This window comes from Lynx canadensis, chromosome D2, assembly GCF_007474595.2.
Source record: "Lynx canadensis isolate LIC74 chromosome D2, mLynCan4.pri.v2, whole genome shotgun sequence".
NCBI lineage: Eukaryota > Metazoa > Chordata > Mammalia > Carnivora > Felidae > Lynx > Lynx canadensis.
In genome coordinates, this window is record NC_044313.2 from 35,020,005 (window position 1) to 35,044,814 (window position 24,810).

The 24,810-nt window shown below is 38.4% G+C and overlaps 2 protein-coding genes across 4 annotated transcripts in view; one reads left to right on the top strand and one right to left on the bottom strand.

The window, feature by feature from the left end:
- MARCHF5 (membrane associated ring-CH-type finger 5) overlaps window positions 1-22,250 on the bottom strand; it is a 53,086-nt gene extending 30,836 nt beyond the window's left edge. Inside the window, exons 1-2 of one of the 3 annotated variants that reach the window (XM_030334343.1) lie at window positions 21,918-22,250; window positions 7,635-7,834 (exon numbers count right to left, since the gene is read on the bottom strand). The gene's annotated coding sequence lies outside the window, so the exon portion shown is untranslated. The remainder of the gene's footprint in view (window positions 1-7,634; window positions 7,835-21,917) is intronic. The other 2 variants (XM_032595130.1, XM_030334344.1) reach the window with 2 other exon arrangements.
- A 186-nt stretch (window positions 22,251-22,436) lies between these two features.
- The window catches only part of CPEB3 (cytoplasmic polyadenylation element binding protein 3), a 192,558-nt gene continuing 190,184 nt past the window's right edge, over window positions 22,437-24,810 (top strand). Inside the window, exon 1 of the mRNA XM_032595151.1 lies at window positions 22,437-22,518. The gene's annotated coding sequence lies outside the window, so the exon portion shown is untranslated. The remainder of the gene's footprint in view (window positions 22,519-24,810) is intronic.

The window sequence follows — 24,810 nt, forward strand, 5'->3', positions numbered from 1 at the left end:
ACATTAAAAAGAAGAAAGATCAAGAGAACGGGAAGACAAGCTACAGACGGAGAAAAAATATTTGAAGACATAACTTGATAAAGGACTTTTGTCCACAATATACAAACACTTAAAAATCAATAGAACAAAAGAATCTGATTTTAAAAAGATCAAAATATTTAACAGACACTTCACCAAAGATATAAGATTGTAAATAAGTACATGAATAGATGTTCTATGTATCATTAGGGAATTGCAAATTGAAACAATGAGATACCACTAAACATCTATTAGTATGGCTAACATCCTAAACATTGACAACACCAAATGCTGACAAGATACAGAGCAACAGGAACTCATTGCTGGTAAAAATGCAAATTTCAGCCACTCTGAAAGGCAGTTTGGGTTTCCTACAAAACTAAGCATATTCCTACCACATGATCCAGCAAACATGCTCCTTGGTATTTACCTAAATCAACTGAAAACCTGTGTCCACACAAAAACCTGTACATAGATGTCAACTGTTATTTATTTTTGAGAGACAGAAGCACGGGTGGGAAGGGCAGAGAGAGGAAGACAGAGAATCCAAAGCAGGCTCTGGGCTGTCAGCACAAAGCCTGATACAGGGCTTGAACCCACAACCATGAGATCATAACCTCAGCCGAAGTCAGATGCTTAACCGACTGAGCCACCCACGTGCCCCTACTGTAGCTTTTATTTTTAAATGCAAAACCTGGAAGAAAGCAAGATGTCCTTCAGTAGATGAATGGATAAATAACTGTGTACATCCAGACAATGGAATATAATTCAGTGCTAAAAAGAAAATGAACTATCATGCCATGAAAGACACGGAGACATTTTATATATATTACTAAGTGAAAGAAGCCAATCTAAAAACGCTAATCTAAATGCATCCCGTATGATTACATTTATATGGCATTCTGAAAAAGGTAAAAATATGGAGGTAGTACAAAGATCTGTGGTTCCAGCGGATAGGAAGGAGGGAGAGATGAATATGTGGAGCACAGGGGATTTTCAGGGGAATAAAAATATTATGTATTATACTATGATGTTGGATATATGTCATTATACATTGGAAGAATATACAACCATCAAGCAAATCCTAATGTAAACTATGGACTTTGGGTGATAATAAAGTGTCAATAATATAATGAAGTATCACCAACTGTGACAGATGTATCACTTTGGTGAAGGATGTTGATAATGGAGAAGGCTATGCATACGAAGAGGCAAGGAATATAAGGCTATCTCTGTACCTTCCTCTCAATTTTGCTGTGAACTTAAAACTGCTCTAAAAAATTAAGTCTACCAAAAAACCAAAACTTAACCAATAACCTAACTTACTTTAAGAAACTAGAAGAGAGGAGCACCTGGGTGGCTCAGTTGGTTAAGCATTCGACTTTGGCTCAGGTCATGATCTCATGGTTCCTAAGTTGGAGCCCTATGTCAGGCTTTGTGCTAAAAACTCAGAGCGTGGAGCCTGCTTCAGATTCTGTGTCTCCCTCTCTCTCTCTCTGCCTCTCCCCAGCTCACACTTTGTCTCTCAAAAATAATAAACGCTGGAAAAAAAATTTAAGAAACTAGGAAAGAAAAGCTAACTAAACCCAAACCAAACAGAAATAATAAAGACTAGTGTGGAAACACATGAAATAGAAAACGGAAAAATGGAGAAAAAATCATTGAAGCCAAAATTGGGTCTTTAAAAAGATCAACAAAACTGACAAACCTTTCACTAGACTGACCAAGAAAGAAGAAAAAGATTCAAATTACTAAAATCATGAACGAAAGAGGGGACATTGATATTAACCTTACAGAAATAAAAAGGATTATAAAAGAATACTACAATCATATGCCAACAGATGAGATAATCTAGATGAAATAAATTCCCAGAAAGACACAAACTACTGAAACCGACTCGATAAAAAAATAGAAAATCTGAACAACACTTTGTAACAAGTGAAAAGATTGAACTAGTAATCCAAAAACTTCCTATAAAGAAAAGCCCAGGACTATATATGGCTTCACTGCCACCAAACATTTGAATTAATGACCAATCATTCACAAACTCTTCCCAAAAAAGTAAGAGGAGGGATCACATCCCAACTCATTCTATGAGACCTGGATTATCCCAAAACCAAAACCAGTGAAAGCAATCACAAGAAACCACAAATATCCATTACGAATACAGACAGAAAAATCCTTACAAAATACTAGCAAACAAATTCAGCAATATCTAAAATGTATTAGGGGTGCCTGGGTAGCTCAAGCAGTTGAGCATCCAACTCTTGATTTTTGCTCAGGTCATGATCTCACAGTTTGTGAGATTGAGTCTCATGTCAGAGTCTGCTTGGATTTTCTCTTTCCCTCTCTGTCTGCCCCTCCTCCACTTGCTTTCTACTCTTTCTCTCAAAATAAACTAAAAATAAATAAGGAAATAAAATGTATTAAACACCACGATCAAGAGGAATTGGGAATTTGTCCACGAATGAAAAGTTGGTTTAACATATGAAAATCATCACTGTATTATACCATAATAATAAAGGAAAAAGAACACACAATCATCTCAACAGACTCAGAAAAAGTATTTACCCTTGCATGGTAAAACCATTCCACAAATAAGGAAAAGAAGAAACATTCTCAATTTGATGAAAGCCAGATGAAAGCTCAGAGATACATACATAAGAGCAAAAGACTGTTTTTCTCCTAAGATTAAAAACAAGACAAGGATGTCTGTCCTAAACGAAGTACTGGAGGTTGCAGCCAGAGCAATTAGGCAAGAGAATAAAACAAAAGCAAACAGACTGTAAAAGAAGAAGTACAACTCTTTCTATTCACAGATGACATGATCCTGTATAAAGAAAATGCAAAGCAATCCACTTAAAAACGATCAGAACCATTAAATGAGTTCAGCATAGTTTTACGACATGAGATTAAAATACAAAAATCTATTTTGATACATCTGAATAACCAATCTGAAAATAAAATAATTCAATATATATAATATAGCATCAGAAAGAGTGAAATACTTAGGAATAAATTTATAAAACAAAAGACCTGCACACTGAAAACTATAAAAATGTTGTTGAAAGAAAGAAAAAGAATCTAATGTGAAAGTCTCTGGTACTCCTCCTTGGAATCAACAACTCTGCCCTTTGAACTCTTCTGTTTGGCTAAACAAGAATACTACCTGGTCTTAAACTTCATGGATATGCTTTAATAAAAGACAAACCTTTTTTCAGCTGGTATTCCCTTCATGTTTTAAAGTAATGTTTCTTAAATTTAACATGTACATAACTTATCTGATGTCATAAAAATGCAGATTTTGATTCAAACTGGGGATGGGTGGGAGGAGGGGCCGAGGTTCTTCATTCCTAACAGCTCTCAGATGATTCCAATATTGCTGGTTCTCAGACCACACTTCTAGCAGTTTTTAAGTAATAGCATACATGCAACCGGCCTAACTCACTAGGAGAAAGAAACCATAAGATGGGTGGCAAATCGTGAGAGGAATGAGTCTGATGGATCTTTTAAGGTTTTCATAACCAAACACAATATATTCCCTATCAGTAATTAACACACACTTGCCACCACCCCTCCATTGTGGGCACCACTGATGCAGCTAGCCAGCTAGACTGAGGCTAAATCCATATAAACTTATAAACCTGTTATACAAAGATCATCCCACAGAACTTTAACCGTCACCTCTTCCTCTGCATTTTTTCTCTAGTATTCCTTTGTCTAGTCAGTGTCTCTCACGTGTTATTTGGAGACCAGTGGTATAGTCCCAGGCGATTACTCTATCAACTGGTCTACAGACAATTTGATGAAAAAGTAAAAATTTTGATCACCAAACATTTCCCAAATTTGAAAAGGTAAGGACTTTAAAGAAAATTCTTTTAAGTCTTTAACTGTTATGTTTCCAGGGTCACACATACTCTACAAGGATACTTAAGAGGAGACTGTTTTGGCTAACAAAGCTTCACATCATGAGAACTGTTCACATTGGTTAAACATGTATTTTGTTATTATTATGTGTTAAATCTCAAATTTAAGAAAAAGAATCAATGCCTCAAAGGTTCACTGAAGAGCAAAAGTGATAAAAATACATTTAACTCAGAATGTCATAAATGATAAATGATATACTATAAGAGTTTAAACAATGTGATCTTGGAATGGACTGTGGCCAGTGAATTAGAATTAGTTTGCACAGAAGACCTCCTTGTTCCCATTGTACTGTAACACATTATTAAACAGGGACTGAAACATTATAAAACAGGGACGAGAAGCCACTGAAGCATTCACAGAATTTTCAACCACTCCAGCCTGCGATCAAAGTCTACAATTATGAATTTTGTCACTGAAAACAAAGATAAAAACTGTAGTCAAAGGAACTTCCAACTTAACTTTAACAAAAACAGGCATAAATGGTTAGTGAAACATTAATCACGATATGCTAAAAGAAAACAATCTGCTGGCAAAATTCTATCATCAGATGACACTACTGGACATTTATGTTTGGTACACAGTAAGGAAGAACAATTACTATTACAGATGTATATTCTTAAATATTTTGTTTTATGGCTGGAAGAAACCACTAGTGTTCAGAATATGAATCAACTCATGGCATATACACCATGTAAATCAAGAAATATATGCAACTTTTAACTGATTATCAGTGAAAACATGAAACAGAAGGGATTTTCTTTTAACCAACAATTATTTTGAACCTTGACTTAAAAAGGTATACTGGGATCAGTACAGCCAAGCAAGAGGACTAGCCCATGTGTGTAACAAGAGTATGGCACCTGAAAGCCAATTCACGCATGGCTTCATTTATCGACAACAGCTGGCATTTGCCAGTAAGCCGCCTATTCTTGAGTTAGTGTTAAAAACTGCATGGCTAATGTGTCAGGTGGCACTAAGGAATCTACTCCGAATCACTGATGCACTATATGCTAACTAATTGGATGTAAATTAAAAAAAAAGTTACAAAAAAAATTGCATGGCAAACTATGAATATAATTCAAACTGCAAGCCCTTGAGCAGGTATCTTCAGCATGTTATCTCGTCAAGAGAAAAGAATGCTAATAAAAACTATTCAAATGAAGTATACAAACTTTTTTCACGAAAATGATAGTCAGTAAATTAATTCTTCTCCGATTATCTGTGGTTTTACTCAAGTGGCAGATCTCCATGGCCAACAGTAGAGTGAATAGTGTCAACTTGTCATTTGAGGGCAAAATTCTTAAGGTACATAAAGAGCAAATCATGATACAAATGCCTCAACCAAAAGAAGTCTGACCTTTCCAACATCTAGCCATTTTCTCTCCTTGTGGCAGAAAAAAATCAATGTCTTAGTGTTAGGTATACCTAACAATCATATTCAATCATCACACTAGACCTAAAAACTTTTTAGAAATGAATACAAGCAAAAGGAGAGATCTACCAGTGCCACCTTCCAATATTCAGTGTCACTGCTGAGTGCCACTCATTTGTCAACTCAGTGCCTCACCTAACACTGTATGTAGTTTTCGATGAGAATTCCTGTAATAATTTTTGTATCCATCCAAATATAAATATCTAAAACACCTAACAGAATCATCCTATACTTCCTATTCCCAAAAACCTATAGTTGAAAAGTGAGATTAGTAGAATTAAGAGTTTGGAAAAAAAAGTTAAATATGAAAGCTTAACTTTGATTTTAGTGAGCTAGGTATCAGTATGGTGAAAGAATACAGCAGTAATTAATTGCTTTTCCTGATGTTTAAATTACTTTAGAATACTGCTTTAATATTATTAGTTGACTCTTAACACAGGTTTGACCTGCATGGCTCCACTTATAAGTGGATTTTTGGGGATAAATTCAGTGTACAGTACGATAAATGTATTTTCTATCATAATTTTCTTAACATTTGCTTTTCTCCAGCTTACTTTATTGTAAGAATACAGTATATAATACATATAACATATAAAATATATGTGAATTGGCTGTTTATGCTAGCAGCAAGGCTATGAGTAGATAAGTTTTAGGAGAATCAAAAGCTGTAGGTGAATTTTTGACTGCACAGTGTTAGTACCCCTAATGACTGTGTTCAAGAGTCAACTGTATAATGGAGATGTGTGACTTACTCTTTTGTCTTTATTTAAAATCCATGGTATATTTGAAGACCCAACATGTGGTCCACAAATTCTAAATGTTTGAGAAACACTACTTTCTCTACTACTTTCCATTTATAAGAAGCTATTATTTCTTCCTATGAATTATGCAAGGGAATTTTGTTTACCCTTATTATTAAACTTCTCACATTAGAAAAGCACTTCATTATCTGCATTTACATTGCCTATTTTTATTTTTTTTTAAAAGAGGGTCTTGGGGCGCCTGGGTGGCTCAGTCGGTTAAGCGTCCAACTTCGGCTCAGGTCATGATTTCACGGTCCGTGAGTTCGAGCCCCGAGTTGGGCTCTGTGCTGACAGCTCAGAGCCTGGAGCCTGTTTCAGATTCTGTGTCTCCCTCTCTCTCTGGCCCTCCCCCCGTTCATGCTCTGTCTCTCTCTGTCTCAAAGTGGCGCAGTCGGTTAAGCGTCCGACTTCGCTCAGGTCACGATCTCGCGGTCCGTGAGTTCGAGCCCCGCGTCGGGCTCTGGGCTGATGGCTCAGAGACTGGAGCTGTTCCGGAGTCTGTGTTCTCCTCTCTCTCATGCCCCTCCCCCGTTCATGCTCTGTCTCTCTCTGTCCCAAAAATAAATAAACATTAAAAAAAAAATTAAAAAAAAAAAAAACATTAAAAAAAAATTAAAAAAAAAAATAACAGAGGAAGTCTTACTTCAGTAGTATAGCCCTAGGAAAAACAAATCTATATTATTTCAATTTCTCCTTGAACCCTACTCCCCTTGAAAGTCATTCTTTCCGTCTGACCTTCCCAGAACCTGAACTGCCTTCATATACCTATTATAGCCAAGGTGATATTAAAATGTTTAATAACTGGTACAACCTAAACACCAGAGACACCATAATCACGTGGCGGTAATGGAAGTGTGGTAACTAAATATCAGCCTTACTTACAGCTTCCTTTAAATCACTGCTCTACTTTTTTCAACTGCTAGCCCCATTCTAAAAGATTTCTGGTTATTACTTCCCTGCCCAAGTCGCAGAAAGAAGAAAGTAGTTTTCATGAAGGATAACCACATAAATTGGAATCCAAAAATGAGATTAACACTATTAAGTCTTTAACTTCCCTTTATTCCTTAATAGAAGAATTAAGGATAAGTATTAGAAAGAACACATTGTTGTTTTTCTTTCTCATACATCAATGGTCTCCAAAGAATAAGGCTCTTCTGGTCAGCTCTTTATTATAGTTTTGTTATTGATTTTATCCACAGAGTCAGATGTCCCAGTTTTTTATCCACTCAACCAAAATAAAAACATTTAATACACAGACAAATGGGTGGATCTGAGGATAAGGATAATGTAAACTATTAGCAAACAAAAAAATAACATTTAGAGAGGAGATAACAGAAAGGGAATAGAGAAATTTACAAAAAAGCAAAGAGATGGGTCACTTTTAATAAACCTGAGATCATAGAGTTAAAAAACAACATCACATATATCTTTGTTGTTTTTCATGATCTGCTTACCCAACTTTGGAAAAACTATTAAGTATTCAGCATTGCATTGAGGACATGCCACTCTGGCTGTACTGTTTCCTCTTTGTTTTTCATCTACCCAACGCTGTAGACAGCCTGTGAACCCATTTTGTAGATCCTCTGCACCTGCATGGTCTCACCCATTCAGCTGTCTATCATCTTCATCAGTGGCAAAACACACCCAGCAACTTCTGTAAATTAAAGAGAAAATAATGACGTTATCTTTAAGACCCCAGCCTCCTTCCACCGCAGCACCTCACTTAATGAGATAGCCTACTATGTTTATAATATAGAACCTCTACTTTACATTCAAATACCAAGGTGACAAAACAATCAATAGATTTCCAGTTGGAGTTTCTTCTTTTTGGTTTTTCCTTATATTCTTCTGCGAATCTTGTTTTCTGAATTTTCCTTTTATGTAATTCCCTCCATCTTTCCAATAATTCTTCACCTTCTCTTATGAATCAGAGTGCAAAAAGACAACCCTCAAGCTGCTTTTGTTTTAGAAGACCCTAATAATTCTTTGGGTAAGCACAGAAATATGTGAAATTCAGTGTTTTTCCCCACTTCAACAACACTAAACCTCTTCAACTTGGAAAACTAAAGGATTATACAAATAATTTCACTATGGTCTCATTCAATTTTCAACGGAGGGGATTATTTAAGTCTTAAAAAAATAAAGGGGGAAGAGATAAAGACATCAGGATAAACTCGTTTTAGGATAGTGATATAGTAAATTTGGCCCTACCACGTTTCAAGTATGAATGACTTTCTTTTTTCTGTGTAGTTATATTTATTATATTTGAAATCTAGAAGTCTCAACTCTGAGATGTTTATATTAAAAATTCAATTGAGACGGTTAATTTTAAAACATATTCCAGAGGTGCCTGGGTGGCTTAGTAAGTTAAGCATCCAACTCTTGATTTCAGGTCAGGTCATGATCTTACAGGTCCCTGAGACTGAGCCCCACATCAGGCTCTATGCTGACAAGCTTAGAGCCTCCTTGAAATTCTCTCCCCCTCTCTGCCCCCTCCCCCACTCACAAGTGCTCTTTCTCTCAAAAATAAATGAAACTTTAAAAAGTTAGAAAAAATAATGTTTCCCATTTTGCTTTTCCTCGAGAGTGTGTGTGCGCATGTGTGCAGAGGGAGAGGATCCCAAGCAGGCTCCTTGCTCAGCAGGGAGCCTGATGTAGGGTTCTATGCCACAACTCTGGAATCATGACCTGAGCCAAAAAATCAAGAGGAAGGCTCAACTGACTGAGCCACCCAGGTGCCACCCACCCCCCATTTTGCTTTTAAGAATACCTGAAGTCTAGGGGCACCTGGGTGGCTCAGTCACTTGGGCATCTGACTCTTGATTTCGGCTTAGGTCAAGATCTCAAGGTTTGTGAGTTCAAGCCCTGGATGGAGTGTGCTTGGGATTCCTCTCAAATAAACTTAAAAAAAGAGAGAGAAAGTACCTCATGAAGTTTAATTTTTTCTTGTGGAATTAGGTTGCAATTCATTATTTTTTCTCCCAATTGACACAAGTTGGCACTGATTTTCATTATGGCAAATACAGTTTAACTCCATGAGACCATTCACTTCTCCCTGCCCCCATTGAAGTGTGTACAATTAGAAACTGCTAACTGAAGCTTGTTATCTACTGTGCACTTAAAAATTTTTTTTTAACATTTATCTTTTTTTGAGAGAGAGACAGAGTGTGAATGGGGGAGGGGCAGAGAGAGAGGGAGACACAGAATCCGAAGCAGGCTCCAGGCTCCAGAGCTGGCAGCACAGAGCCTGACATGGGGGCTCAAACCTACCAACAGTTGAGATCATGAACCGAGCTGAAGTTGGACACTTAACCAACTGAGCCACCCAGGTGTCCATCTACTTTGCACTTTTCATTTAATTAAATAAATTGCTTCTGTCAGAACTAGCTTAACTATGCTCAATGGAAAGACTAGTCAGGTACTGTAGATTCATGAGGTCTCCAGTCCTTGTAGAACAACATATATTTTAACTGGGTGCTCCAATTAAAAACTTCCAATTAGAACAGGTAAGAAAACTTCCTATTTTTTTTTTTTTTTAAAGTAGGCTCCATGCCCACTGTGGGGCTTGAACTCATGACCCTTAGAACAAGAGTTGCATGCTCCACTGACTGAGCCAGCCAAGCACCCCAGAACAGGGAAAAATACTTAATCATAGCAACATCCCAAAACTGTGACTTTATTCAGCTTTCAAATTCAATCAGGTTTCATACGACCTAGGTAAAAATGGGAGGTAGGCAGTGTTTGTTTAGCACCATGACCCACCTCAGTCAAGCTGTCTCAGCTCTCATACTACCTTATGGTTATCTAAAAGTGCCCCTTCCTCCTCTCCATCTTTTAAATTTTATTGTGGGAAAATATACATAAAATTTACAACTTTTAAGAGTATAGTTCAGTAGCATGATGTACATTCTTACTGTTGTACAACCATCATCACTATCCACAGTTTGACTGGGTATAACTATATAATTTACAAAGTTTGCATACATTTCAAATGACAAGTATAAGCAAACAGACTTGGTTAACTGAGGTGTGAGAATATATGTTGCCCCACAACTGAGGAAATTTTATATTTGTTTACCTCTGGGAAATGAGATATACAGTTGTGATAACAAAACAGGCATAATACCTAGAAACGTTCTAGGTTCTTCTAAGATTTTCATTTCAACAATGAGCAGCATATGTAGCTAAGTACATCTAGACCAGCATAATTAATCAGCATTAAGGTGAATTGAATAAACCCAATTTCAGTCACCAGGAAAAAAATTAAACGTAAAAATATATCTCCTCAGAACCTTAGTACCAGGCTGAACCAAACGAAATTGCCTACGTTCATCTGTTTTAGACCTACATAAATGGCAATCTCATATTTCAATTTAATGCAATTACTTGTATAACTATATTCCCACACATTCTCGTCAGTGTAAGTTTATTTTTCTTAAACATTTTTTAAAGTTTATTTATTAAAAAAAATTTTTTTTATGTTTATTTATTTTTGAGAAAGTGAGACAGAACGTGAGGGGGGAGGGCCAGAGAGAGGGAGACACAGAATTGGAAGCAGGCTCCACTCTGACCTGTCAGCACAGAGCCCCAGGTGGGGCTCGAACCACGAACCTTGACCTGAGCTGGAGTCGGTGGACACCCAACCGACTGAGCCACCAGGTGCCCCTTATTTATTTATTTTGAGAGAGAGAGAGGGAGAGGCACGCGGTGCAAGAGTGAGCAAGCGCACAAGCAGGGGAGGGGCAGAGAGACAGAATCCCAAGCAGGCTCCGTGCTGTCAACGCAGAGTCTGACAGGGGGCTTGGCTCGATCTCAGCCAACTGTGAAATCATGACCTGAGCTGAGATCCAAGAGTGGGACATTCAACTGACTGAGCCACCCAGGTGCCCCTTTCCTAAATTTTATTATGAAAAATTTCAAACTTTCAAAAAAAGCTGAAAAACTGTTCAGTGACTACCCTTTTTCTCAATATCTACATTCTATAATTCTTGTAATTTGCTTTATATGTCCTTTACTCCATATTCATTTATCAATCTTTTACTTTTGATGTACTTCAATGTGAGGCATCAGTATATTTCACCCCTAAACACTTTTACAGTTTACTTTTTAGGAAGGTACTCAACTGACATTTAAGCAAGCACTTTCGGATGTTTTCTAATTTCACAACTATGGTAGATAAGGTAGTTGAACGGTGGTTTACAGTGGAAACTCATTAGGAGTTAAACTTAATAAGAATTGTTAACACAAATAACCCTTGTTTTGTTTGATTCATAGTGATAGTATACAGTTTACAAATGTGGGTTTGAAGCTAAGCCTCATACAGATTAATTGAAATTATCTTACAGATGAGATATTAAAAGAAACCTTATTGATACCAATACTCTCAAAAAAGTGTGCCTGATTTTCAACATCTACCACTTACCACATCCATTTTCTCTTTATTTCAACTGTTAGTGTTAATCTGATGATGGTCATTTGAGATCAAATAGGAAACTTCTGATAACTAAATCAACTTCATCTAAAAATTATAGTTTAGATACAGATAAATATGAAATGGAAATTTCTAACAATAGTAGAGACATTGCCAGCAACATTTACTGAGTATTCACTGGGTCCATGTGGCTGCACAAATAAAATAAATGGAAGATTGTATCTATTTGGAAAAATCCTATAAATTAACTGGGGTCACATCCAACAACAGAAGATTTAATAAGGTTCCAGAAATTACCACTAGGTATACCTTAAGAAGAAATTGAAGGATCAATTTGGATAGATCAGAGAAGGCTTCAGGGAGGAGTGATAGTAGAAATTAGCAAAAGCAGGGACAAATGATTACAGAGATTCTTAAAGTTTCCTGGACCAGCAGTTTCAAGATCACTTGGGAACTTGCAAATTCCTCGGTTCTACCCCAGATCTACTTAATCTGAAACTCTGAAGAAGCACCTTGAATTCTCTGAAGTGATCCTGAGGTAAAGTTTGAGAACTGATGGTATAGAAAATGGAGGTAGGAAAAAAAATAATAAATAAAAGGCAAAGAGATTGGTGAAAGCAAACCGTTATGAAGGAGACATTTACTAGATTTGCTTAAGTCAGAAATAAGTGCTTTTTTAATATAAATAACAGTATAGAACTATGTATGCTGACAGTGCTCTTGCAACCCTGGTGAATTCCTAAAACCTGCCGGGACTTTCTGCAAGAAGTGTTGCAAGCACCAACTCCATGAAGTGACAAGTACATGGAAGGCAAAGATTCTCTTTATGACCCAGGAAAAGCCGGCGTTTTATGACAGGAAGCAGAATGGGCTATGGTGGGTAGCTTAAGCCGATTTTCCGGAAAGAAGGCTAAAACTACAAAGAAGACTGGCTGAGGCTTTAATGTGTTGAGCCCAACTGCAGATCTAAGAGAATGCCGGCTATTGAGAGGCAAGCATTTTGAACTGGGAGGAGATAAGAGAAAAGGCCACATGTCACATGGTCCAGTTCTAAGCTTCATATTTAAAATCTGAGGTTATGTTCACTTCAAAAAAAAAAAAAAAGGTAACACTACAGAAAATGTAATTTCTAAAGAATTTATTGATTTACAACCTTACTACATATAGGAGTTTTATTCTATTAATTGGAAAGAACATCAGTCCTGTGGATATAAGGGGCCAGTAGATGGGAATATATAACCCATATAAAAATAAAAATGGTTACATGAATGTTTTTAGGCAAACAGCCTATATTATATAAGACAGAGTTACTAGTCTTCAGGGTTGGAAAAAAGGAGGGGAAGGAACAAAATATGAATGTGTATGAATCCTTTTTTTCCTCATTAAAAAAAAATTTTTTAATATTTATTTATTTTGAGAGACACAGAGTGTGAGCGGGGGAGGGGCAGAGAGAAAGGGAGACAGAATCTGGAACAGGTTCCAGGCTCTGAGCTATCAGCATAGAGCCTGACGCGGGGCTCAAACTCACAAACCGCGAGATCATGACCTAAGCCGAAGGTCGGACGCTTAACCAACTGAGCCACCCAGGCGCCTCTTTCTTCCATTTTTTAAAAACTTCTGATAGACTGACCAGGAACAACAGCTGAGAAGGCCTTAAATTATGCTCTTCCCTCTCTGATTCCTAATCACCACCCCTCCCCCCCCCCACAACGTTTTCAATAGGCCCATACCACTGCATAGGATATTCATTCAAATCCTCTCAATTCATTTTCTTCCACCTTCTTTTCCTTCTACTATCTCTTTAAATGCCTCTTGCTTACTCAGGTATACACTATTTACTTCTTACACCTTCCACCTGGCAAGTTGGGGCACATTACTTTACAAAGTAAAGGAAAATCTGGGAATTACACAATTGGCTCAAAGGTAAAGAACAAATTCACTATTATCACAGTATGAAGAAAAAAATGATGAATCTAAAGATCGTTATTTTCAAAATAAATGTGTAGACTCAACAGTATTGGTATATATCACTAAATCTGTACCCTTTACATGCACAACCTTTACAAAAGATTATTTTATACTAATGATTTTAAACTGTAACTTTTTTCCAGGTACAGATCCTAACAGTAAGCTTATATACTGTTCAAGGATACATGGCTAGTTGTCTAAAACCTAAAATTATTCAAGATCTCCTCTTGAATCAGCTTGAGTACCTACTAAGTACATTCATTATTTGATGCCACAAGGACTACATTAAGTGCCAAGAAAAGATATTACAATGTGAGTAATAAGTTATATAGAAATGTGAGGATGACAGTACGACGCAGCTGAGTTGGTTTCATGAAGAGGACATAACTACGGATGAGAATTTAAGCTGGATTGGGAAATGAAAAGAGTAAGGGTATTCAAACTAAGAAAAACTGCATAAACAAGACAGAAAAATTGCATAAACATGGACAATAAGAACACCAACAGAGGTGGAGCGGATTTTAAGGTAAACCTAGATATTATAAACCAGTTAGGAAAGGATGGATGACAAAGATAACCTCACATCATAGGGCTCATTTGTGACTCATCCACTGTTTATATGCTTATTTTTTAAAAGTACATGGAAAAAAGGGGAGGAAACTTTACCAATAAAGTTTCTCAATAGCATATTTATTTACTAAATAAGTAAGTATGGTTATCTAATAAAACTGTCAGTAAAGTTTATCTTTACAGACTCAAATTGCAGGTGTCTATCTTGGATTATTAGAAAGATCTGGGAAATCATAGGCTCCTGCCGTAAGAGATCACTTGATTAAAACTGGAGTGTGCAGAATGGAATTCCAGGATGTAGGAGAGTACCGAGATTGAAACAAGCTTTAAATTACTGCTGTTGTATTATATATGGTGCCTCACAATGTATTTGCAGGACTGTTTTAAGAGAACAAGCAGTCCGTAATCAGACATGCTTTAGAGACCCATACATCCTGGGTTAATGCAAGGAAGGCCTCATTTAACAATGGAAAAAAAACTGCACACTGTTTTGTCTCATGATTAAAAGTTCACACCCCATGTATTATGGTACAGGAACTGTACCATCAAGAAGAATAAAAATCCCTTTATTGTGTCTGTTCACATAAGTGGAATGGAAGGTAAAGTATCTGAATTCATCAAAGATAAAACCACAATCACAACAGCATTACCAAAGTGGTAAACTGAAGGGAAATACCTCCAATCAAGCATATACATGCCATCCCCTTTGTCTCTGAGTATTCAGAAACTCTGCAAGAGTAATTATTTCCATCTTAAATAAACAAGGAAACAAAAGCCTAGAAAGGATAAGTAATCTGCTCAATGCCTTACAGAGAGGCACAGATGCAACCCAGGCCTCAACTCCTAAATATTGGCTTTCTTCACTGCATCATGCTGCCATATGTATAGTGAATTCTGAGAAATGTTTCCACTTCTTATTTCATAGAAAATTATAGCCAGTACAAGAAATTGTTTCATTTTTTCTAAGGTACTTTTAAACAGCCATAAGGAGCTTTCACCAGAGATCTAAACTCCTTCCAGTCTATTTCACTGTGCCATATAAATATTATGTCTCATCAACTGATGTTGATACAACTGATACAACAGTTGTATCATGTAAAGGACTGCTGTATGTATGTATGTATGGCATGTAAAGGACTGCTACAGAGTCTAGAGAAGAGGGGAAAAATATTTCTGAGATGGTTAGAAAAGCTTTATAAATGAGGCAGAACCTAAAATGGGTGTTGAATGATGGGTAGAACTTTGAAAGACAAGATGCTAAAAAGAACATCTTGTGTTCAGAGGACAGTACGCAAATCAGTTTGGCCTGGGCAACAAACATGTATGTACTATTATTAGTTTTTTCTTGCTTTTTAAGTAGGCTTCATGCCCAGTGATGTCCCAATGCAGGGCTTCAATTCACGACCCTGAGATCGAGACCTAAGCTGAGATCCAGTTGGATGCTTAACCAACTGAGCCACCCAGGTGTCTGTACATACTCATTCTTAAAGAGAAGCAAAGGTTTAAAAAGGTAGTTGGTGCCAGCCATAAACTCAGTGTCTTAAACATAATAGGGAGCACAATACATATGATTATGAAGGGTCTTGAAGGCCAGGCCAAATAATTTGAACTTAAGCTTAATAAGCAATAAAATACAGGTGGTTGAGCAAATGAGTTGGTTCTTTAAATTGTGCTTCTGCTAAGATTATTCTAAGCACTGATACGTCATAAAGGATGAAAAGAAAGACACAGATTCAATAATGTATCCAAGGTACCAGGCCTTTGTGGGTAAAAGGGATAGGGAATAGTTTCCATTCTCAGCGAACTTCCAGTTAAACATGCATGATGGTGGTGGTATCAGGTGTGTGTGGAAGGCTCTAAGACATGGGATAGATGCGTTAACAAAATTACAATACAATGTGATTTTCTATAATAAATGCACAAAAGTTCTATGGAAACACAGGAAGGAGTAACTCACTCTGTCTGAAGGAGCTGTGCAATGCTTCAAGGTGATATTTGAGCTGAATTCTAAAGAAGGGTAAGAGTTAGCCAGGTGTTAAAAGGGAGGAAGTCATCTAAAACAAAAATAAGGAAATGACATATTCAGAGAACAATGTAGTGGAATGCAGAAGAGTATGATTAAGGTAGGTTGAGGCTGAATTACATTAATAGATCTAAACCCCTTCACTAGATCTTGAAAGTTTACATTTTATCCCATAGGTGATGTAGACTGGCAGGTTTTGAAGCATGGAAATGATGTGATTATAATTATGCCTTGGCCAATTCTGGTATCACACTAAGTCAAACTAGAAGAGAAAAAGTAGAGCCAGAGAAAGAAGAATCTACAATATCTGATGAGTGAATCTGGAGAGAAAGAAGCAAAAAGAAAAAAAGTGGTGGACTAGAAGGATGGGGTCTAATCAAAGAACAAAAATTGGGAAGAAAAGTAAAAGCCAGGGAAATATCAGTTTAGACACATTAAGGCGCTAGTAATAACATGTATATACAAATGGGAATGTCTATTGGCCAGCTAGGAAAGAGACACTAAAATGTGGGAAAGCGGTCAGGAATAAAGACGCTCATCTGGGAGTCATTCAAACAGAGGTGAAAGTGCAATAATAATAATAATAATAAGTACACTTCAGAGAAGAATGGTAAGTGTGGAGGCTTAAACCATACTTATGTGATTGAAGGGAGAAAAGGTAATATATGAGGGGCAAATAAGCAAAAGATAGAAAAATAGTACAGTATAATAGAATATAATTTCAAGAAGTTAGAGGGTAGTGGTAATCAGTTTCAACTTTATTACATATATACCGAGGATACGAAGACCAAGTAAAAAGGTATTAGATTTACTGATTAAGAAATTATTAGTGATCTTTAGTATACTTTTAGTAGAGCTAAGAAAGGGGAATGAAAGTCAAATTATAAGGAGAGCTAAAGAAGAGAAAATAAGGACCTAAATATCATAAACAGGGGAATGGATTAAGAAAAAAAGAATGTCAATCCAATGAATATTATATATATATTCTCTTTAATTGCTGAGTATCATAGAACTCAAAACTGTATTTAAAAAAGCAAATTGTAGACTGATACATTCAAATTTTAGAAACAAAATCACGAATTATATATGGTATACCTGAAAACATTAAACAGGGGCATCTGGGTGGCTCATAGGTTAAGTGTCTGACTCTTGATTTCAGCTCAGGTCATGATCTCATGGTTCGTGAGCTGGAGCCCCATATCAGGCTCTGCTGACAGTGTGGAGTCTGCTTGGGATTCTTGCTCTCCTCTCTCTGCCCCTCCCCTGCTCTCTCTCTCAAAAATAAAATAAACTAAAAAAAAAATTTTAAATAAAAGCATTAAACAAAGGAGCCTGGAAAAATATAAAACCCATTTATGAGAGTGAAATGGGGATGGAGAGAAGATATGGGACTGATGAGAGTAGTCAAAGGAGATGTTTTCTGTAATCCTTCCACTTTTAACATACAGATGAAAGCAAACATAACTAATTGCCATGGTTTTTAATTCCAGGTATTGGTCTGTTAATTGTCAAAATGGGATAGAGATGTGACTGAAGAGATACCAACTGACACAGAAAATGAGAAATTGCTTTAATGCAAACTAAGAGATAATTATACAAATCTGAAAATAATATGGCATGTTCTTATCAAAATAGTCTACATCTTCTAAAGGGATGTACACTTCTGGTTGATAAAGCTTTTAGAGTGAGGATTCTAATTCACTTTGTAACTGCAGGAGAGGGACAGGGAACAGATTATTCTCCCCGCTTTCCCTCCCATCTGACTGTTTTGGGACACCGGCTAAGTGCCTTGCCTACTCACCAGGTGCAAGTAAGTGATGTAATACAACATCAACAAACTCCTGAGTATTACTGTGAGATGGGGTATACATAAGTCAAGTTTTCAGAAGGATCACTCAGCAGGCCCAGGCTTCAAATACAAGATCCATTCCTGCAGTTTGTTACAATATTCTTTGTACTCTGTATACATTTAATCCTAATTTTGAGAAACATAAGAGAAATCAAGAAAACAGATGGTGACAGAGTAATGATATAAAGGGTTTGAGTTTATAAACTTTTCTATTTTTTAATGTTTATTTTTGAGAGAGAGAGAGAGAGACAGACAGACAGACAGACAGACACACAGTATCTGAAGCAGGCTCCAGGCTCTGAGCTATTAGCACAGAGCCCAATGTGGAACTCGAACTCATGAACTGCGAGATCATGACCTGAGCCGAAGTCGGATGCTTAACTGAGTCACCCCAAAGGCTCCCCAAAGGGTTTGAGTTTATAAATGCTTATAATTTCAAGGCAATGATTTGTGATCCTAAATCATTCATGATACTAGAAAACCACCCCCTTTCCACTACTCTCAAAAATTGTTTGCCCACAACAATTTATTTTTTTTAACGTTCTTTAAAATTTATTTTTGAGACAGAGAGAGAGTGGGCAGAGAATACCAAGAGGGCTCTGTGTGGACAGCAGAACCTGATGTGGGCTCCATCTCGCCAGTTGTGAGATCATGACGTGCGAAGTCCGATGCTTAACCGACTGAGCCACCCAGGCACCCCTACCCACAGCAATTTAAAAGATTCAATAATAAATTTACACAGGACATGTGCCATTGTTACCAAAATGAAAGACAATCAAAATATCTATATATGCTCTTTCCACCTACAAATACTGCAATAAAATTTATCAAGATAAATTGCTAAATTAAATTTATTCACAAAGGACAGAGCAGTTCAACTTCAGCTATTAATAAGTTGCCACTGGAGAGCCTGGCTGACTCAGTTGGTTAAGCGTCCGACTTTGGCTTAGGTCATGATCTCACGGTTTGTGAGTTCGAGCCACGCATCAGGCTCTAGGCTGACAGCTCGGAGCCTAGAGCCTGCTTCCGATTCTGTGTCTCCTTCTCTCTCTGCCCCTCCTCTACTTGTGCTTGGTCTCTATCAAAAATAAATAAATGTAAAAAAAAAAAAAAGTTGCCATTAGTTAAAAAACCCTGAAAGACTAAGTAGTATAAACTGAATACACAATCCATGTTACAATGAAGCACAATCTTCATTTAATTTCACAGTTTATTGGAACAAACCTCACTAGAATTTAAGCTCCATATGAGCATTTTCGGTTATGTTCACTACCAAGGATCTAGAATGGTACCGGGTAAATGTAGGCACTCAATATTTACTATATAAATTCAATAAATACAAATAATAATTCACTATCGAATACCTAACTTTTAACCTAGAGGCAAAAAAAACAACTTATGCGTTGCACACATTTCCTTAGTCTTCTCAAGGATAAAATCTGCATCAGAAAAACAAACATATAGGCAGGTTTCGGAGCTAAATTCTGTCCCTCAAAAACTGCCACCCAAAAACCAATTATAAGCCCTAATAGGTTGACATATTTTAATCTGTTGGGCCTGTCAGTATTCCTCAAATGAATCAATCATCTTTGTATTCAACTTGTATGCAGGGCCAGCCCACATTAAGATGACAAATATAAAGGAAAGGGGGGGGATTGCCACAACTGTTGGTTATATGAGAATCTTAAGCACCTTCTGTGTGCCTAATATATAAAATTGCATGTTACTGTTTTATAAAGTGCTTACACGTGTTCTCATTTGATAAAATCCTGTGAGGTAGGCTATTATTTTATAAATGAGAATGGATAGCCTCAGATTTAAGTGCAAAAATTCACATAGCTGGTAAATGGCAAAATGACAATTTCAAGATCACTGTCTCTAAAGCCCAAACTTTTCTTCAGGAATCTCTACTCTTACCATGAAACAATCCCTTAGGGTTTACAGCAGTGGTTTTCAACCACATCAGAAACAACTGGCAAGCTTTTAAAACTACAGATGCTCAGGTCCCATCTTTCAGAAATTTGTGATCTGACTGGTCTTGAACAGAGCTAGGCATCCATCCATAGTTTAAAATGCTCTCCAGGTGATTCTAACGTGAAGCTTGGTTGCAAACTACTAAGATAATAAAAGTCTTCGTCATCTTAATCTACCTTGAGGTATGTCAAAAAGGTACAAAAGATGAAGATAAGCCAATATTATAGTCATCAGCTTCAATAAACAGAGTCAGAATTTCCAAGTTTCCGTTGAGAAGTTCTGAATGCCTTATGAGCACTCCTTGGCTTTTTACTTCTATGGAAATCTCTAAAGAGTGTATGAAAGCCAGGTCACTTTTGCACACAAAAATCTTTCTAAAAGTCACCTATGTAAGAGTGAAAGCACCAGACACTCAAAGGAAAAAAAACAACAAAACTAAGTACAACATATCCCGCACCAGAATAGGGTCTCATTTGATTGGAACTGGCAGTGGACACAGGTGGTCTTCTCTGGGCATATGTTAGTAGTCCTACGCAATTTGCCAGTATGCTGAATTATAATGAAGGAAAAATCTGCTAACTTATCACACCCTGAGGCAACTGGGGAAAATGACACAAAAGTTCATGCATTTGTTCATAAAACAAATATTTACTGATGACCTACTGAGTACCAGGCTCTGTTCTAGAATTTAAGATAAATAATGAAAAAGTTTCTGCTTTCTAGGAGCTTATAAAACTACTTATATTAAAACAGGGGTTAGTCAATACAACCTGACAACCTGACCTGAATGCTGACCTTAAACAAAGCTGAGTTAATCACTGGGTCACCCCTAACTGAATAAAGTCCACAATATGATTTTTATCAATTCTGGTGTCTCAAATTCTAAGCTCCAAAGGAAATGTCTGTTCTGTCACTCTGGGAGGAGATGTACTCTTGGGTGATTTTTGTTCTGGGTGTGGCTGATCCAAACAGCGTTTAACTGGGTATAATCTCAGTTAAGGGAGGCCTTTCATTTAACGTCTTATTGGTGGAACTTTACTCTGTACAAAGAACTGTACCACTTAACAAGGTGGCAAGTGATCTGACAACTGTAAGCAACTGCAAACATTATGTATTAACCTGTAATATTCCCAGGAATTTAAGACCTGGCGAGGGAGAAAGGTGGATTGAGTCTCCAAAAACTCATGGAAGAACCCATGAACTAGAATTTGAACAGCAGAGGGCGGTGCAACCGACTTCGCAAAAAAAAGAGTTTTACTGTCTGGAGCCCCCCAGGAATGGGCCACTGGCCCCAGTAAAAGACGAAACTTTCTTAGTGAACTCAAAATGTGCTAACTGTTCAGTGTTGTACTCATGTGGCTGTTTTCCACAACCTCTATTCTGGCCGTTAAAGCTCCCTTGCGGATACTCTTGCCCTTCCAGTTTGGGGTGGGGATGGGGGGAAGGAGGAATAAAATCAGACTATCAGCCTTCTCAAAAGAATGCTTACTTACCCTTGGTTTTTGCAAAGAGTCTTAAAGTCGTAGGGGATCATTCCACTGAAAGATAGTCTGGTTGTTGTTGCCAGTGACATCGCTGGCAAACACGTTACAACATAGTTTTGGGGGAGGGGAGGAGAGTAAGAAACAGAAAAAGAAACTAACGCCGTGGGTTAACCCAAACCCCTCTCACTTGAAAAGGGCGTTCCAACAAAACTCGACGCCACTCCCTAAGTTTCGCTTTAAGTCTACGCATCCGAGCTGCCCGCTCTGTCCTCCCCGAGCACGGACTCCAAACTTTCTGCCCCTCACACGGCCCCCCGGCCGTGGAACTCCTCCCGGCACGCCGGGCTCCGCTTACGGAGAGCCTCGAGGCCGGGCGCGGGCAGGACCAGCGCCAGACGAGGGTCTGCGGCTAGCTTTCTCCCCCAAAGCTGCCCGTACCTGTCTAGCATCTGCTGTAGGGCTTGGTCCGGCATCTTCGGCGGAGCCGGCGCACTCGGCCCTCCCCAGTGGACCTGGTCAGGGCCGGGCCCAGGGACAATAGCACTGAGAGGCGGCGGAGTAGGCCTCAGTCCGGCGGCAGCCGCGAACCCGCTGCCCAACCTCTCGGGGTGGCTCCGCGAGCCCGGAGGCGGCGGTGCGCGTCCTGCGGGCGTCCGGAGGAGGCGGTGGAGAGCGAGGAGGAGGAGCCTGGGGCGGGGAGGCGGCAATCGCGGCCCGGGTTCCTGCCCGTCGGCCCGGGGTTCCGGTCCATGGACCGCGGGCGCCGAGTTGCTGCTGGCGGAGGAGCTACCTCTGTGAGGTAAGAGTCACCGCCTCCGTGCGCGCCGGGGTCACGACGCAAGGCGGCCCAGAGCAGCCTGGGAGATGTAGTCCTCGGACCGTCCCCCTGGAGGCTGCACAGCCCGCCCCGACCACCGCCGCCGCGCCCGCAGCCGCCCGGCCGGCGCCCTCCCGTTTCCTTCCTCCAGGGGAAAAATGTCCTTCGGGCCGCTTTCCAGGAAGCAGCAGGATGTGCCTCTCCACTGTCAGTAGCAACAAGGTCAGCCCTCCCTGCCTGTTCTTTTCTCAGCTCTTGCCCTCAGGTGGGACCGAGCCAGGTGAGGGGAGGGGGCTGAAGGGCCATTTCTCTTCAGGGTCCCCAGCCCTGTTCGCGGCGTCGGGGCGGGCCGTGGAGGGGGTGGGGGGCAGAAGTGCCTTCGGAAGCCCTCGGCGCTGGGGCCAGGCTGTGCCGCCTCTGAGCTCGTTTTGGGGAGTTACACAACCCCTGCAAGGGGATGGATGCACTGGTGCGGGAGATTATTCCCAAGGGGGCGTGGGGGCCGCCTTAACCAGATGGTTCCCACCCGAGTTTCTCACTGTGTGTTTTGGGGGAGTGGTGGGGGAGAAAAGATTATTCTCTCCCTCTCTAAGAGCCTTCTATAATGTGCTTGGTCTTTCAAGGGCTCGCCGACAGTCTCCAAATGGAACATGTTCGTGAATAAACAGCTCTTGCTTACTCAGCTGTGGGTTGTCAGGGGTGTTTGTTTCTCTCTGTGCTGCTGGTCACTGTTAACCATTTAGAGTCGCTTTGACACCTCCAAGCAGGTGGATGTGGTGTGTTGGGGGGGAGGGGGTGGGAATCGAAAGGGAAAAATCATCAATCACTCGATGGGTTATTCTCTGACGCTCTAGGGACAGCTTTGGCGGGAGGAAAGAGCTGTTGGCTAAAACGAATGCGTCTTTTGGACGACCTGTGGCGTTCTCCAGTGCTGTGATTGGTAGGACGTCTGGTAGTTTTCCCTTGATTATGCCTAATTTCTGCCGCAAGATGTTTGATTTGTCTTGCAAGATGTTTGATTTTTCTTTAAAGTTAAAGTGTGTTTTTTACGCTCTTTTTAAATGTGGAATTTTACAATCAGCTCTTAATTCTGTTTCAAGTTTGCTTCCTGAATATATTTGAACTAGAGTGTACACTGCCAGAAAAAACAACAACAACAACAACAACAACAGCAACATGTGAACAGAAGTTTATTTGGCCTCCAATTTCTGAAAGATGCTTTTATGAGAGGCTTTGACAATTTACATGACTATTTATAATTAACGATTCACCTTTTTCTCACGAAATGTAAAACAGGCCCCCGCTAGTGGAGGGAAATAAGAATTTAACTTACTCAGGGTTTTTGGTATTTTAAATTCCTATTTATTGCTCCTCCTACTGGGTAAGCCTTCCCTTACTGTGTATTTATCTCTTAAGTAGTTATGCACCGCAAGGAGATGGATATATATATCCTGCTCAAAAAATAGAATTTAATCCTAGCATATTGATTAAGTAGTCTAGCGCAAACTCCCATCTAGTTTTATGATTTACGCTAAAAGGAGTTCTCACCTCATTTTGGAATTTATATTTGAACCCCCACTTACAAAGTAATATGATACAGTCTGTTCATAACAAAGCTGTGTGCAAATTAACATTATCTTTTAAAAGGGTTTTATATTAGAATTTTCATGAAAAGTCTGTTTCCTGGCTGTGTCAAAAATCCTTCAAAATAGAAAAAAATAGATGTTACTCATCTTAAAAGTGATTAGCATGTGACCTAGTAATTCCACTCCTTGTTATTTATCCAAGAGAAATAAAAACACATGTCTAGACAAAACTTGTATGCAAATTTTCATAGCAGCATTTTTCCTAATAGCCAAAAAAGTGGAAACAACCTAAATATCCATCAACTGATGAAAGGATAAATCAGATGTGGTATATCTATGCAATAGAATGTTATTAGATGATAACAAGGAATGAAGTTCTGATTCTTGCAACATGTATGAACCTTGAAAACATAGGCTAAGTGACAGGAGCCAGTCACAAAAACCACATATTTATTGTATGATTACATTTATATTAAATTTTAAAAATAAAAAAATTCATAGACAAATAAAGTAGATTAGTGATTACCTAGGGCTGGCGCGGTGAGAGAGAAAAGGGGAGAGACTGTTAATGAGTACAAGGTTTCTTTTTGGGGTGAAGAAAATGTTCCAGAATTTGAATGGTGATAGTTACACAACATTGTGAATTATATCCCAGTTTAAAAAATAATATAAAACAAAATTAGATTCTAGTGATGATGGTAAGCTCTTTATACTAAAAAAATGGAATTGTACACAATATGGGTGAATTTTATGGTATGTAAGTTATATCTCAATAAAGCTGTTAAAAAAGTAATTAGCTCCATATAAAATGTTCATAAGGACAACTCATGATTCTTTACTATAGAATTTTAATTTTTAAATATATTTTAGTTAGTATGGGTAAAAATCATGATTGATAAAACTCATGAAATAAGTTAATTCCTTGTAT